The sequence below is a fragment of the Periplaneta americana genome, chromosome 10 (assembly GCF_040183065.1).
Source record: "Periplaneta americana isolate PAMFEO1 chromosome 10, P.americana_PAMFEO1_priV1, whole genome shotgun sequence".
NCBI classification, from domain to species: domain Eukaryota; kingdom Metazoa; phylum Arthropoda; class Insecta; order Blattodea; family Blattidae; genus Periplaneta; species Periplaneta americana.
Window position 1 is genome coordinate 49,798,030 of NC_091126.1, and position 17,588 is coordinate 49,815,617.

At 34.6% G+C, this 17,588-nt stretch overlaps 1 protein-coding gene across 2 annotated transcripts in view; it reads left to right on the top strand.

Annotated features, from left to right (window-relative positions):
• The window catches only part of LOC138707660 (secreted frizzled-related protein 5-like), a 305,125-nt gene that overhangs the window by 63,842 nt on the left and 223,695 nt on the right, over window positions 1-17,588 (top strand). Inside the window, exon 1 of one of the 2 annotated variants that reach the window (XM_069837385.1) lies at window positions 13,198-13,336. The exons of the other annotated variant lie outside the window; for it this stretch is intronic. The gene's annotated coding sequence lies outside the window, so the exon portion shown is untranslated. Of the gene's footprint in view, window positions 1-13,197; window positions 13,337-17,588 lie in introns of those variants that run through there. 2 annotated transcript variants of the gene reach the window in all.

Sequence of the window (17,588 nt, forward strand, 5' to 3'; positions counted from 1 at the left end):
GAAAGTCTGTTTCTTCCATGATCCAAGATTCAGTGCCCTACAGAAGAGTATGAAGAGCCAGGCTGTTATATAATTTGATTCTACTTTTATTTAATATTAAAAAAAAAGAATCCTTTTTAGCTTTGCTGTAGAACAGTGGTTCCCAAACGTTTTGAAAATGCGACCCACTTTTAGGCGAGACATTTGTTTGCGACCTTCCCCCTCCCATTATCAGACCAGTAATTAACCCATTTGAAAAATACAGTGAAGTTTTGCGAAGACTTTGGAATAATACTGCTCTAAATTTGAAATGCAAAATATATTGTATTTGTTACATAACAGCGCTCTGTCATAGACTGTGCAACACATCGCAGTACTTCATTTTTAATATTTTACTTACATAACAGTTCATACGCGCATAATATTTTATCGATGTTTTAAAATTTTTACTTAAAATGTTATATCTATATTGACTAATAACAGATCCTTGCACTTTGTTTAATTTTATTGGTGTTTCACATTGCATTGGTTCACACACACGTACATTACATTTAAGGGGAGGCAGAGGTGAATATTTCAAAATCCACAAAATTTATCCGATTTGTTTGAAATTGATCATGGATACTAAGTATGTTATTAGTAATGGACATACCAAGTTTCAACTTTCTAAGTACAATAGTTCTGTAAATATTAATAATTTTATAAAACTTTATATCGTTTGATATAAAATGCTCCATGCACCATATTGCAAGAAATTTTCAATATTTCTTTTCATTTATATGTTCAGAGAAGATATAAATAGTAAATATTAGTTTATTATGGGAATAGTATAGTAATACAGTTATCTTGGTTTTAATTTCATACTTTTAAAGGGCACAAAATCAAAAACTAACATCGGAATATGAAAATAAAGATAGTAAAAATGGAAAAAACCAAATTTTCATTTTTTCTTCAGTTTTGTTCGAAAATTTCACCTCTGCCTCCCCTTAAACAGACGTATTTATGTATTCATCGGCACAATTCCTGAAGAAGACTCGGTTGAGTCGAAAGGTCAAATATTCATTAAAAAATGTGTACAAATAACTTCTAGTTAACTATTCCAAACTGATAAGTAGAGCCCGGATATTAGGCAAAAAGCCTTTTTTAAACTGAGTGTATGTATGAGGACCACACATTTGGGGACGATAGGCCCAATTTTTATTTATTTATTTGCCTATTTTAGCTCCCTTGCCTATTTTAAGGTTAGGTGCCTTTTTAGCCCTTTTACGTCGTTATTATACATTTCCTATATTTTAATGCATTTAAGATAAACCGTACATAAATTATATCAAAAAACAAAAACAAAAAAAAAACCCGTTATACAAATTAAAAACTTATATTCATCTGACACGAATATTTGCTGAGAATTTTATTTTCCAGCAATACATATGTTTCGAAGAAGTCGTAAACTTTTCTCCTCTACCAATTCCATTTTTTATGTCACTTAACAAAGATGTTTGAACTGTATAATCCTCAGTGCTCAGGTCACTTTGGGGTTTACCAGCGAAAGAAAGGGGATGAGGGAAGTATTAAAAGCAAGTCTCCAGGTCCCATTACTGTTGTCGCTTGCACGCACAAGTCACGCGTACTTTGAAGTCTCTAATCCCTTCTCACATCCCTCTTTTTGAGACAATACGCAGTCGTTTTTCCCGATCTCTGAAAGAAAGTAGAGACAGTCTTTCTGAAATAAGTTGTTTTAAGTTTGCTCCAATCACTTCACTAGAAGTAGAAAGATCTTTTTCCACCATGAAAAATGTTCTCTCTGACAGGCGGCTCACTATGACAGTTGACAACTTAAAAAAAGCATCTTGTTGTGGCATGTAACCAAGGAAAGTGAGTACCGTGTGGGATAGTTTATTAAGTATTTGTCTATATTTTTGTCTGTTTCCATGAATAATAAATGCCTATTTCACTGCCTATTTTTACTATTTTTAATGCCTATATGCCTGCCTATTTTAACCAAAATAAATACCTTAACATTCGGGCTCTACTGATAAGCATAGACGGACCTTGAGTTTAACTGAACAGGTATGGAGTTCACACATTTAGTTTTCATCAGCAACGAACTCTCTTGCTACGACGCGTTTTGGCGTACCTTTTGAAGTTTCTCCTCCCAATTCCCCTCTCAATCATCCATTCATTCAAAGGAAATGACACTCCTGCCGGCATTAAGTTTGGCAAGCAAATCGCCTGCTCTCGAAGATAACATTCTTGCCGCCTTATGGTACTGAAGTGTGCCATTTGACCTTTCCTGTAACTAGTAAATTATTTATTTAATGAACTGTAGATAATATTATCTGAATTTCAGAGCAGTTGCTCAGAATATTTTCCATTAAGTTACTTTCTTCCAGATGAGTCACCTGCACCTTATTCATAAGAAGTTATGGAATCCCGTACATTCCGTAAACAGAGTAATCATATCTGAACTGCGAAAGGTAGCAGTGTGTCTGTCCTACTAGATCAGGTGATTAAGGTGTGTAGTTAATAATAGTTTGAGGGTTCGATTTGGAATTTTCCACATATTTCCTCTTCATTTATTTTTACGCCAGCAGTGTTTTAAATGTACTGCAAAACGAGGCCAGCAATTCGGGCATGTGTTATGAAATGTTTGCGCTTTCAATATTAAAAACTTAAATAATTATAAATAAATAAATAGATAGGTGGGTGGGTAGATAGATAGACAGACAGACAGGTAGATAAAAGAAACAAAAAATAAATAAACAAAAAAATAAACAAATAAATAATTAATAGTTCAAAAGTAATTAAGTACAATATGTTATTAAAATTTGTTGCTATAATTTACTAACTTTCTTTGGTAGCCAAATATAATGCACAGTTGTCTATTTTCAATTAATAAAAAAACTCACTCTGAAAATATAAGAAATTTCACACCTAACCTTGCGTTGAAATTTCCTACAGAAAGTTACCGCTACTTCGTGAGCATGCTATAAAATGCACGGTTGCATAAAACTTAATAGTAAGTGGCAATTTAATCACTCTGTACACACATTGAGCAGCGATGTATGAAGTTCTGTTACACTTGCTGCAGCTCATATCCACTAATACTACGTATTAGCCTTTTTCTTATCGAGAACGGAACCTGTTCTTCACCACTTACTAAATAATTTGACAAAGCAATGTTTCAGTGGTTGTATACTCTCTGCAAAACACTGCTGAATCTTCTGTGAACACAATTCGTACGACTTTTTCTTTATTTGATTATGTCTCACCAAGGAAAATGCGTCGCTGTTCTATGTACCAGTACCTAATAATTTTTAAATTTATTTATTTCTCAATAAAGTTAAATAACTGAGCAAAAAATCAACTCGATTGGACGTTGGATGAGATTCAGAATAGTGAACACTCTTGAAACTGCTTAGTCAGTGCACTCGGTGAGAATGTACACGAATGCCATCCCTTTTAGAGCGATTTGCTTTCAAGATTAAAGTTGGAGTTTTGAGGTCTTAATAAAATAAAATCGTCAACCTGAAAAGTAAAGATACTAAAGATACTTTTAACAATCTTGAAGTTACATTCTTCGAAAAAAAAAAAAAAACAACAGATTATAAGTTCATTTCTTTTACATATCTCTGCTGCACAATTTTAAACGTGTATCTAATGTCTACCCACTTCACTTTACGTGATTCGGATGCCATATATTGCGGATAGATGGCAGGACTGTGACCCATTTTCTAGTTGCATACCACTTCGGTGGGCCACGCTGTACATTATGTGTATCTGTGGAGAGTTATGTCTTGTACTGGGGTGAGTGTATGTGTAAGTGTTCTGTATGGAATGAGTGATGATGATAAAAATGAGGAAGGAAGAAGGGAAAACCCGGTGCCGACACGTAGCCTACTCCTGTCGAATAACACCAAAGGGCCTCCAGGCTTAACGTCCCCGTCCGACGGATGAATCACTGTCAACATTGACGTATGCCTTCTCTTCATATGCACTGCGAAGAGATGTGGGATTTAACCTAGGCGTATTGTTGCACAATTTAGTGAAGAAACCGTGCACCGGCACCTCTCCTATTCCCGAGGTAGAAATTTTACATGCAAATTTCTGACCCCGCCGGAGATCGAACCCAGGCTGGCTAGCCTGTAGGCAGACACGCTACCATAGAGCTCACTCGATGGACACAATTTTTAACATAATACGATTATTATTATTATTATTATTATTATTATTATTATTATATTATAGGACAATTTTGACTACTATAGTGACTGCAGATGGTGGTAGGAAATCACGATATTTTAGATTAGTCCAGTTCATTTGAATTTATCATAAAGGAACATGTGCATGCAAGCATTAGTTTATTGATGTGGAATTTATAAGAAATAAAGTACTGTCCTTTACCCATAACTAAACGGCATTTCATACAAGTTGAGAGGATGCGAAGGCATTTCTTTCCCCTTCTACTTGTCCTGAGTCCGTCAGTGACTGTTACCTCTTATACCTGCACCCCGCAAGCTGTACACACTAGAAAATAAAATATTAAATAAAGTATATAATGTAAGTGAATATAAAATAGTGTCACAGATGTTTGACAATTACATGTTAGAGATCTTACAATATTTTCAACTAATATAATTAATTACATTTAGGAATGTCAGTTTGTATTATGAAGTCAGGGGAAGCGACACAGTGCAGATTGTCCCATTGTGTATGCTCTAGAGTAGCAACTAGCGGTGGAGAAAACATTTATCTTCTGTTGTCAGTAGCTTTTTAATGTGCCAGTTAACATAAACAGCAATAAAATTCAATATAAACGCTTAATATGGACTTTCGAAATGTAGAGTACCGGTAAACACTTTCAGGAATAAAATTTGTCACTATGTAGGAAGCAATTAGTCGAACATTTATGAGATGGACAGTAGCATCTTCCCCTTCACCGATGGTAGGGAGTGTGAGTAGAGGGAAAAGCCTATCAACCAAACTGAAATAGGGTTTAGAGCTCGGACATTGTTTTTCTCGCCTATGTTATTCCTGTGCACATAGGCTAAGTTAGGGAACTTCATCAAAATCCAGCGCTTTTTATAGTGTCTATAATTGTATAATTGCCTGTTTACGGATAATAGCCTCTTTTAGGACTATGAGCCTATCAGTGATGCCAACCTGTCAGTCACTCATTATGGTACCAACACTTCTAAATTATGTTTTTTATGATACGACAGAAATGAAATTAAATGAAAACGGACATATATTGTGTACGACAACCATTTTATGATGTCTTTAATGTAATTATGAACAAGTACTGGCATAAGAGTAGCTATTGTTTTATTATATATTTTCTAAATTAAATTATTGTTTTGAATTGATCGTAGACTTATTCCTGTGCATGGTAAAACCTTAGATAGTTGAAGTATATGATACATTGCCTGCAGAATGCAAATGAGAACTGTGTTAACAGTATTGATGAGATGGCTGTGTGTTTATTCGACTGCATGTGGTTGCATAGCCTATAACAGAAATATCTGCTCTCATCGAATCATTAAAAAGTTTACAACGGAGTTTTACATTCATGTTACACCCAAGATCGCGGAAAGCCAATAACATCCTTTGAAACACAACTTCATAGCTGCCCGCCTTATAGTTCGTTACCAAGAAAGTTTTCTTTTTTATATAACTGCCACGAAGGACAGTCATATTGCATTCTCTTTGTTATTCATCTTCCTGACGAATTCCTCGTCACGTGCAAAGACACGGATTTGATGTCCATAGAACACACCTGCAGAAAAAGGAGAAACTGTACAGAATGGAAGTGAAGTAATCCTGCAGATTGAAAGAGACGGGGGTAGTACACTTAAATGAATAGAAAACTTATATTACGTTTTGTAATTAAATATATGGTTAATTAGAAAATCAAGTTGGAAGTTTCAGCACTCTGGCAATATCGCCGCTAACATACTTCTAAATCTGCAAATCTAGCTTTCAGGTATAGCTCCGTGTGAAGCTGATTTCAATAATTTCAAGGAAAAATTGTTCCGCGGTCGGGTATCGAACCCGGGACCTTTGGCTAAACGTGCCAATGCTGTACCAACTGAGCTACCCAGAAACTCTAGCTGACAACCGTCAAGCAACCAAGATTGAGTGCACAGAAGCTCTGTGTGACATGAATTGTGGTTTTCTGTTAACAAACAGTGACGTGTATTATGCAAATCTAGCTTTTGGGTAGGCTATAGCTCCCTGTGAAGCGGATTTCTTTTCGTAAAACAGATGTAAGAGGTCAACGAACTCAGGTCTGTTTTCCTAAATGAACTATCTCCTACGGCCGTCTCTTGCTATAATGTTGCAAGCTGGTCGTATCATTCAGTGGCTCTAAATTAGTCGTTTTTAAATTAAATTTACACGAAAATCGTCCGTGCCATTGAAATATACCAGAGGAAAAAATTATTCTTTATTAGATTTTCTATCGATGTGGACAAAAATCACAATTCTACTCGAAATAGTTACTGAATAGGAGGGTGTTAAACATTTGAAACATTTTTTTTTTCAGGAAACTATTAACTTTTCATCAATATGGCATTACACTTTTTTGTTACATACAACATGAGCTAGTCGCTCTGAAAATCTGCAAGACTATTTCACTTCCACCCTCTATATTGAAAACAATCATCAGAATTCATTGCTTTGAGCTGTTTCATCAAGTCAGTGTTTATTTGGAGTGAGAGAAATGTGATCCTATCTCGACTGTCTATTTGTTCATTCACAGAGTTTCATGAATGGAATTCTACAACCGTATCTTCTTCCAACTTATCACAAGCACCGTGATCTTCCTGACCATGTTCTCTTCCTTCATCTTCAGAAGAGGCAAATTCATTAATAACTGGAACAAGGAGTTCCTCAAAATGTGAGATAGATTGCATTGCCGGAGTTTCTTGCCAACATCCTTCGCATTGCCCAGTCAAAAGCAGCCACATGTGTGGTCTTTCGGTCTCACCAAACCATGGGAATCTCAAAAGACATGCCCTTTCGTTCTCCTTTTGTCCAGTCACGAATCATTTCCTCACAATTATGACACACAATAGGCCTACACGGAATCCATTTCTTGTCGTGGTCGCCAAAGAAATAGGTTTTATGGGCACGCCCTAACAAATGATGTTATATTGCGCCTTTGAAGACGAAGTGCGTAGCAACAACATACATGACAGAAGGTATCATGCTTATTTACAGATTTATATCTACGTGAAGAAGCCATGATCTCATTTAAAAAACAGAAAAATATGCGTTTTGCTATTCAGAAAATTTTTTATATTAAACATTGTAAAGACAAAGGAAAATGTTTGTAAAACATAATTAGTGTTTAGGTTAGATTTAAGCGTCGTTGTGCACCTATCCCCTTGTAAATACCAATGGATGTCCTTTTCTGCAAAATTTCAAAGTTTCAAATTGCATTATAACTGTTGCATGTACAGGAAAACCGATTTCAGATTTGAAATCAGCGGTGAAAAATACATAGAAACAGTTGAAAATTCTCATGCTACAGAAAATGAGAGAAACAGTTTTGTTCCTCAGTGTTATCTATCTCCAAAAGCACTTCGAGATATAGAAGTTCGATTGTAAATCCTTGGTACACACTTCCTGATTATGTTCAGTTACTCGTCATAAAGCACTGAAGTATTAACCCCTTCCAACTCTGTGTTCGTCAATAATTCATCAAAACTTCATCGCCCTTGAAGGAACTAAAATTGAAAGAGTAAATTTGAATAATGTATTAAAGAAAAATAACAATAGCCCTTAATCTGCGGTTTGACCAACGTTCGTATGAATTTTCTTGACGACCGTAAATTTAACAATCATAAGTAGAGACCGGATTTTAAAGAAATCCCTTTTTTATTTCAACATGAAACATGAAATAATTAATTACGGTGTTCAAAACTATCTTCCACCGACCAAATTGTGTGGTTTTGACTTCCCTATTTCCCCCCCCTTTTTAGTCCATATTCCCTTTTTTCCCTTTTTTAAAAACATCTCTTATTTTGGCCCTTTTTTGACAGAATATCGCAAACATTTAAATAATTTTCCTATATTTTTTCCGATAGTACTATAACTTCCTGAGCAAGCGAAAATAAATATCCTTCTTCTTCTGATTCCAGACATTGAAAAACTAACAAAGTGTGCTGATTTAGAGTTCAGGATAAAAAGATAATTTTCATCTCTGGTTTCAATTGATGTTGAGCGGTCATTTTCTGTTTATAAAGACATTCTGCATTCAAAGAGGCAGAATCATATTGAAACATATTGAAATGTTGAATGTGATAAAATACAACACTTTCCTTGTGTTGTGAAATGATAAATATAAGCTTGTGTGTGTTATGTGTATCCATGAATGTGCTGAATTGTGTTTTCCATTAAAATAACACCTTTTGGAGGGTGTAATACAGTCCTTTTTGAAGTCCTTTTTTGACTACATCAAATACAAGACTTTCCTTATGTTGTGAAGAGATAAATGTAAGATTGTGTGTGCCATATACATCTATGAATGTGCTGAAGTGTGTTTTGGGGTGTAATATAGTCCTTTTTCAAGTCTTTTTTTTTTTGCTACAACTTTCCCTTTTTTAGTCCTTTTTTGATGAAAAATTTTCCCTTTAAAATCCGGTCTCTAATCATCAGTTTTCATTATAATAAGAACCATTTTATCAATTTCGATCAAATAATCGACGATATGTCAGCTTGAAACTTAATGTTAGAATATTCAAGAAAACTTGCGTCTTTCGCCGACGCAAAGGTTGTGTTATAGAAGAATTCTGATTCCTAAATCATACTAAAATTAATTTCGTCTGCAAATCAGACGCATGTATTGCAATGAAGTATGCCATTCCTGGTAGAAATGGAAATGTGATCATGAGAAAAAATGTTCTTAAAATAATTTGCAAAAGAAAAGGGCTATAATTATTTTAAACTCGACGAGAATATATTGACGCATTTAAATGGAAAGTATGAGCACATAATTAAAAACAAACGTGGAAAGTAGTGTTAAAATAAATGTCAAGTTCTATAGCTAGGGTATTGTAGCTTTTGATTAATATTGTCCAGAATTTTTATGAAACCCACTTGTATTAGCAGACGATTTCTTAATGTAAATTTGTTATTAACCACCAAATAGTATCCTTTATTTCTTTCCTCAAGGGATATTCAGGTTATATGTGGAGGTTGCGAATAAAACCGGTCATTTCCACCAAAAACAAAATAAGAGATGTTTACGGTTTCGGTATGATTAGAGAGGCATCTTTCTGAATATGCTACTGTTTCTATTCTAATTCGGTCATTTCTATTAAACACATTATGATAAAATATTTTCAATCAAAACTGGATAATTCCATACCATACTAATGCCAATATTTTCATTGTCTTTTTTTGTATAAAAAAACGGACATTTCCAACATTCTTTATATGTTTGCAATTGGGAATTCATTCAAAATCGTTCATTTCCACTTCTATGTGCAAGGGTGATAATTAATGCTAATTGAAATTATTGTAAACGTGTTATGGTACAGTTGATTATGTAGTAAGCACCAGCGAGGCCGACATCTTCCCACAATAGAGATCCTGGACACATATTTTCCCGTTAGAATGTAAAAGGACTTACAATATGTTAGTTGTAAAAAAATTTTCAAAATTTGATTAAGATTACGTATATATTTGGTAACGTGAGCCTATGCGCTCTGGACCCCTTTTGCTGAAGATTGCCTGGCCGATGCTTAAATTACTACATACCATGTGATGTTATATTCGTTACTCCATGATTCAGTTGATGTAAGTGACGTGTATGTTTTACAGTTGTAAATGTTAAATAGCTTTTTTTCGAACAAAAGTGAAAATTTCCCTAACATTTTCAAACAAAACGGAACATTTCCAGAAGATTTTTATCTACAAAATGCACAGAAAATAACTTAGATCATCATTATTAATGATACCATTAGAACAACGGACGTAACATGCACGACACAAAATTATCATTCACTTTGGGGTAAAGTGAAGGCTCGCTACAGTTTTTTTCTACTTTCTGAAAAATATACTAACTTATTTTTGAAATGACCGGTTTGTTCGCAACCTCCACGTATATTTTTCACTCATTCCAACTACACAATTTAGGGATAAATCGCAAAAAAGAGAACGTCAGTAGGGGGAAGTTATCCCCACCCACATGAAATGTGCATTCGATACAACACTCACTTATCACGTAGTGTCTGGTGATATAGTAGGGGAAAAGTAGAAGGGGTGGTGGACGGAGCTTCTACTTTCTGCTTATTTTTTTTTACTTGGTTATTTAACGACGCTGTATCAACTACGATGTTATTTAGCGTCGATGGAATTGGTGAGATGATATTTGGCGAGATGAGGCCGAGGATTCGCCATAGATTACCTGAAATTTACCTTATGATTGGGGAAAACCTCGGAAAAAACCCAACCAGGCAATCAGCCCAAGCGGGAATCGAACCCGCGCCCGAACGCAACTCCGGATCGGCAGACAAGCGCCTTAGCCGACTGAGCTACGCCGGTGGCTTTCTGCTTATTGCGATTTTCTCATTTTAGATAAACAATTTTCTTCCATATTACTATAATGATTAATAAAATACTGTATTGTGTAATATGTTCAAAAATACTCTATTTTCTGTCATCAAGTACATTCGAGTTACCGGTACTTTATACCACTCCAACGATTTGACGATATAATCAACTCATTTGTTGGATCGAAAATCCACCTTCAAATCTGACTGTCGATTTTACAATATCAGAAGTTACGGACGTTATCAAAAGCCACTGGCGTAGCTCAGTCGGCTGAGGCGCTTGGCTTCCGTCCCAGAGTTGCGCTAGGACGCGGGCTCGGTTCCCGCTTGGGTTGATTATCTGATCGCGTTTTTTTTTCAGGTTTTCCCCAACAGTAAGGCGAATGTCAGTTAATCTATGGCGAATCCTCCGCCCCATGTCGCCAAATACCCTCTCGCTTTCACAAATTCCATCGATGCTAAATGACTCAGTAGTTGATACAGTGTCGCTAAATAACCAAGTAAAAAAGTACATTATTTAAAAAAAAATACGAGTAATCTCTCTGACAGTGTTGAAAATTGACAGTTTGTTATCAACAGATTCAAAGACTGAAAAGTTTTGTAAATATTTTAGTCCTGAGAGAATTTTTTCCAGCGTCCCTTAGACAGACAGGAAGGTAGGCAGAGGTTGTCGACCGAATTCAATGCATACCTTGCACAGCTGTAGTGGATCCTTATTATTTTTAGCGTTGCCGAAATGTCACAAAAGAAAGGGTTAACGGACAACAGTTTTGTTAAAGTTGATTTTTGCCAAAGCGGCGGGTAGAGAACTGAATATTTTGGTAAGTTATTGAACTCTGCTACCTGTCCACAGATAATTCCGAGGTGGAGTCATATAGTACTCAAGACAGCATCTGGGCGTCTTCAGGTGTGAACGACTTGTCCCACTACCCATCCTTTCTGTATAAATGTTTGGAAGTCTTGTGAGGAAACTCAAAGTTAACATTTTTAACATACACAAATCCTTTTACTGTCTCATTCCAAACAAAGAGACAGTATTATGGTGCTAAAGGAAATCGATTTTGTTGATTTTGATGGAAATACAGATTTTAAAAATACAGTATCTGTATATTTTATAATTATTTCTCATAAGCTAGTGGAGATTCTTGTTCCATTTCAATAGAGTGATTTTATTCAGATACATAAAGTTGCATAATTTTTATTTGGAAATAAATGACTCAGTATTGTTTTTCTTACAGATAAACCATTCGTAATTGTTTGTCTAAGTTCAGTTTGTTTCCGTATCAATATGAACTTATTAAATTAGATTTTCACGTCTCCAACGTAGTTAAGATCCACGATTTTCGAAATGGGGTAAGAGTATCCCAGTTTATAATAATCGTTGAAAAACTGTTACAAAAGTTCGCCGATTAGATAACTTTCTTTGCGGAAAACGTTGACGGTACATCCTTCTTCCTCACTTGAATTACGACGACTTTCTTCATAAATTAACATATGATATTCCTGAACAGTGAATGACATTGTATTGTCGGACCATCGGATCTGTGCCCCTTCAGCGCTGTTGTCGTTCTTGGAAAAGTTAACGCCTGTACTCACTCCATTCCATCCGCTTTCCTCCCACCACGTTCAACAGCAGGCCACGAACCTTGCCGAATAGGGATGTTGCCAAACTTCCGTCAAACGGTGTCATAAATAACTTGTCTTCCATGCTACAATATTATTTCTTTCAATCAAAATGCATCTTGTATTTCTAAATTTTTTACACCTAAATCCCATGTCTCGAATCACTTTCCGTAGTTTTTCTCTCCAACCTTGGAAATTATTGCTCTCACGCAAGCTTCAGTAATTTCTTCAATGTTGAAACTTCTTTCTGAACGGTATAAAATTCTTGTATCTTTCTTCTTAAGATACATCGGGTCATATCATCTACAATAATTAAAAGTTCCCTTGGTCTGTTCTTCTCTGGTGATTCTAGCTTTTCATCTACTGCACAGACTCCCTCTCTCCTGATTTTCTTTATTAGGAGTTCTGACCTGTCTATATAAATTACATAAAATGTTGTATTAATAGTATTAGTTAAGTAATTAATTTTAATGTGTAATCAATTGAAATAAAATAAGCCTCACCTGTGATATCAGTTGCTCTTTTCGTTCCTGATTTATAGGAAACAGATATTGACCTGTTTGTTTCTCTTCATCGCAAACTGCTATTACGTACTTGCTTAATAATATTTCTTTCGCCACTCCGTGCTACAGTATTCATGTTGAGTTGACAACACTAGACTACAAGTGCAAATATTGTGAACTGTCCCGCAAGAAGGCCAAAATTGTGAGTAGTGGGGGAGAGAAAGGGAGAGAGATAGAAAAGAGAGAGATAGGAATGCAGGGAGAGAAATGAATTACCGAGGCTGAGAAGGAATTAAGGTTCAGTTCGCATATCTTACGGGGGCACAGATCACATGGTCCGACTATAAGTTGTTTATCGAATACCTTACTGCAGTGGTTCCTAACATTTTTTGACTGACGACACACTTTACTGAATGCCCACGATATCGCGACACACTTATTTCTTCTTATTGAAAATAGTGATATAACAATAACAACCAGTTCTTTTCTTCTGGAGAAAGAGGTGGTGTTTATCGAACTCCAGTACAGGACCTGGCTGACCTCCGAAGGCGGATAAGAGACGCTTGTGCTTCCGTCACACATGTAATGCTGCGGAACACATGGAGGGAGATAGAATACCGTCTTGATATTGTTCGAGCCACAAGACGCGCACGTGTGGAGATCTATTGAAATTTGGTGAGTTTTTATAACATAAAATCTAAGTCCGGTTATTCTGTCACTATTAGTTTAGCAGATATTCAGGTTTATTTTTGGTAGTGATTCTACGGGGCACACTGTATAATGATTTTTCAATGCATACACATATAAGTACCTTTAAGCAGAACGTTTATTGACGGTCGAAAGAAGTGCCAGAATAATGTTTTATGTTATGTGTAGATGTACGTAGACATAATATAAACATTGTAGCAACTAAGAGACAAACTAACGGCACGAAGTCCCTGAGAGAAGTAAAACCCGTACAAATCTAAAACACGTTTTTAAAGTTGCATGAATTAATAACACACACACCTTGCACAATCATAAATACTGAATACATTAATAATAGTAAACCTTGTCGGGACGAAGCCCCTTGAGCAGAGCGGCAATGACTACAAATGCCGTCAGGCAAGCAAACTGTCTTCCTGACTAATTCTCCATCACAGATAAAGAAAAATTAATATTAGCTACAGAAGTGGCTGACCCGAGTAACGACGATGTAAACTATGTTTGTAGGAAAAAAAAATATAGATCACTGCATCTATTGATCGGAATTTGCGTAAAGTATCACCATGTGGTAGAGCCAATAGGTTAGAATGTGTTTAACACCTCAGATATTTTAAAACCGTTTAGTAGTTTGCTGAGAAATATCATACAGGTATTTCTCATTTTACATTTTAGGGGTAGGCTATAGCAACAATTAAGTTAGTTTTCTATTTCGAATGATATTATTGTTTATACATATTCGTAATAGCTTCATAAGTGGATCCCCTGGCAGAGCTGTTAGTTCCACACATAAAAATATACAGATATTCTCATTTTACGTTTTAGGTGTAGACTATAGCAACAATTAAGTTACTTTTCTATTTCGAATGATATTATTGTTTATACATATTCGTAATAGCTTCATAAGTGGATCCCCTGGCAGAGCTGTTAGTTCCACACGTAAAAATATCATATAGATATTTCTCATTTTACGTTTTAGGTGTAGACTATAGCAACAATTAAGTTACTTTTCTATTTCGAATGATATTATTGTTTATACATATTCGTAATAGCTTCATAAGTGGATCCCCTGGCAGAGCTGTTAGTTCCACACGTAAAAATATCATATAGATATTTCTCATTTTACGTTTTAGGTGTAGACTATAGCAACAATTTAGTTACTTTTCTATTTCGAATGATATTATTGTTTATACATATTCGTAATAGCTTCATAAGTGGATCCCCTGGCAGAGCTGTTAGTTCCACACGTAAAAATATCATATAGATATTTCTCATTTTACGTTTTAGGTGTAGACTATAGCAACAATTAAGTTACTTTTCTATTTCGAATGATATTATTGTTTATACATATTCGTAATAGCTTCATAAGTGGATCCCCTGGCAGAGCTGTTAGTTCCACACGTAAAAATATCATATAGATATTTCTCATTTTACGTTTTAGGTGTAGACTATAGCAACAATTAAGTTACTTTTCTATTTCGAATGATATTATTGTTTATACATATTCGTAATAGCTTCATAAGTGGATCCCCTGGCAGAACTGTTAGTTCCACACGTAAAAATATCATATAGATATTTCTCATTTTACGTTTTAGGTGTAGACTATAGCAACAATTTAGTTACTTTTCTATTTCGAATTGTATTATTGTTTATACATATTCGTAATAGCTTCATAAGTGGATTCCCTGGCAGCAAAATTAAGTTACTTTTCTATTTCGAATGATATTACTTATACATAATCGTATCATCTCCACAAGTCGATTCCATGGCAGAGTTTTAGTCCCACACATAACCCCCTACCTGTGGTGTGAACATTCACTTTTTTTTTTTTTTAAGATTCAGAAACCACTGCTACCACAGTTTGGTCCAAACGTGGATACGATGAATATTTTGAAAACTTGTGCCTCATTTCCATAATTTAAAACATTATTTTGCTATTTACGAAAGTTGAGTTTTAAAGTGACTTGTTCTTCTTATTCTTCTGCCTTTCAGGTTTAGAACATATGTCTGTTTTAGTTCCCTGTTCTAACCATCTTGTTTGTGGTATTCCCTGATCTCCTCGTTCTATTAGTCTGTACGATAGAGCTGCCTCTGGATAACGGGGAATTTTGCGTTCTCTCAACACGTTTCCATTTCTCTCTGTATTATACTATTTCTGTTATTATATTTTTAACATATACATCTTGATTACACAACGTTTAACACTGTATCACTTCGGAATATGTATGATAAGAACTTTCTTGTGTTAAATATTATTAACGTACCTTGTTAACATGTTTCGACCTATTTTCGGTTATCTTCCGAAGATGACCGAAAATAGGTCGAAACATGTTAACAAGGTACGTTAATAATATTTAACACAAAGTTCTTATCATACATATTCCGAAATATTTTTAACTTTTAATTTTGCTGTAATAGCTTCATTCCTCTGGCGGTCTAATCTTGTAAATCCTAAAATTGATCTCAGAAATTTCATTTGAGCTGCCTGTATTCTAGATTTATCTCTTTGCTTTATGACCCATGTTTCACTGCCAAATTTTAGCGTTTGTTTTGCTGTAATGTTGTGTAATCTGACTTGAGTTTCTTTTAACATTTGCTTCCCGAAATGTCTTCTTATAATTCTATTTACTGCATTATATTCATGTATAGTTTCTGTTCCATGTCTTCATTTTCTGAATTTGATATAATATTCTCTAAATAATTAAACGATGGCACTGAATCTATTATTTTGTTAATCACCACAATTTTTACTTTTTATTTCTTTTCCTTGAAAGGCCATTGATTTTGTTTCGCATGTGTTTATTTTAATTCCATAATCTATTGCAATTTCATTAAATGTTTTAAATTGATGTTTGTAAATTATCTTCATTGTCATATTAACAGTTGGACATCTGCATACTGTAGAGTGTTAACTTATAAATGTCTGTTTAATTTTATTTCATAATTTCGTACCAAAGGGAGACATTTTTCTATTGTGTAATTTATATATATATATATATATATATATATATATATATATATATATATATATGTGTGTGTGTGTGTGTGTGTGTGTGTTAAACAGTAGCGGTACTAGAGGGCATTCTTGTCGAATTCTTTATTTGTATTTATTGTTTGCGAAATTTCAGTGACTTAAATAAAATTAAAATATATATATATATATATATATATATATATATATACACATATAATGTTTTTCATTTTATTTCAGGTCACTCATGCACTCCCTTTTCTCTATCATTGTTTATACATGATGTTCCAAACTACGTTGCAGAGTGTGTTATCTGAAATTGTACTCTACTGTACAATACTGATTGTGAAGGAATTCCTACAATTATTTAGGAGAAAGCTACGTTTTATCCCCTTTGTTTTAAAGGCTAAAATCTAGGACTGTTCCAAAAGACTTCTAAATCCACTAGTGTGTCGGTTCCAAAACCCACCTTGTTCATGTTGTTTCCATTAACCGCCTCATCCTCATCCAACCATAATGAATTTAGATGACTCTGGTACCATAATGCTCTTTACCCATTCCTATCTTTTAAAGAAAAAAATTTGATTGGCATTTAAAAGTTTACGAACATAATCCGATATTGAAATAAAACAGTATGGAAATTATTTTATTTTTGTAGCTGTCAGCACTGTAACAGTTAGCTAACACAGAACATAGTTCGTCCTTGAATACACTCTTTTAATACCTGTATAATCACTGATGAACTATTGAGTTACTTAAATTAAACAAATACAGACTTCACTGTGTTAATATATTAACATGTTCCATTGCAAAATTCCTTAATTCCCTTAAATGGGACGCTGTTATCGAATTGAGACCAGTGACCTTTAGTCTAGTAGCTCACATAAATTTTGAGAGAATTCCTAAGGACAACTTCAAGGACGCGCACTCTTGTAGTCTACATTAAAATTTATTATCTTTTCTATAGTCCAGATCGGCTTATTTAATACCGTAAGGGTGAAACCTAACCATTTTCCCCCTATTACTACATATGCTAGTGGATTATAGTGACTTTCTATATGGCAGTTTGGATTTTCTTTTACCAACTTTATTTCGAATTTTAGAGTAGGTCTTCTGACAAATACAACTGGCAGTTATTTTTTAATTGTTATGTTGGCAGCAATAATTTGGCTTACAGTAAATAAAACTGATGAAAAGGAAGTATAACTAACCTTGTGAAATTTTAACGTAATTAATAATTAACTAGTAATACCA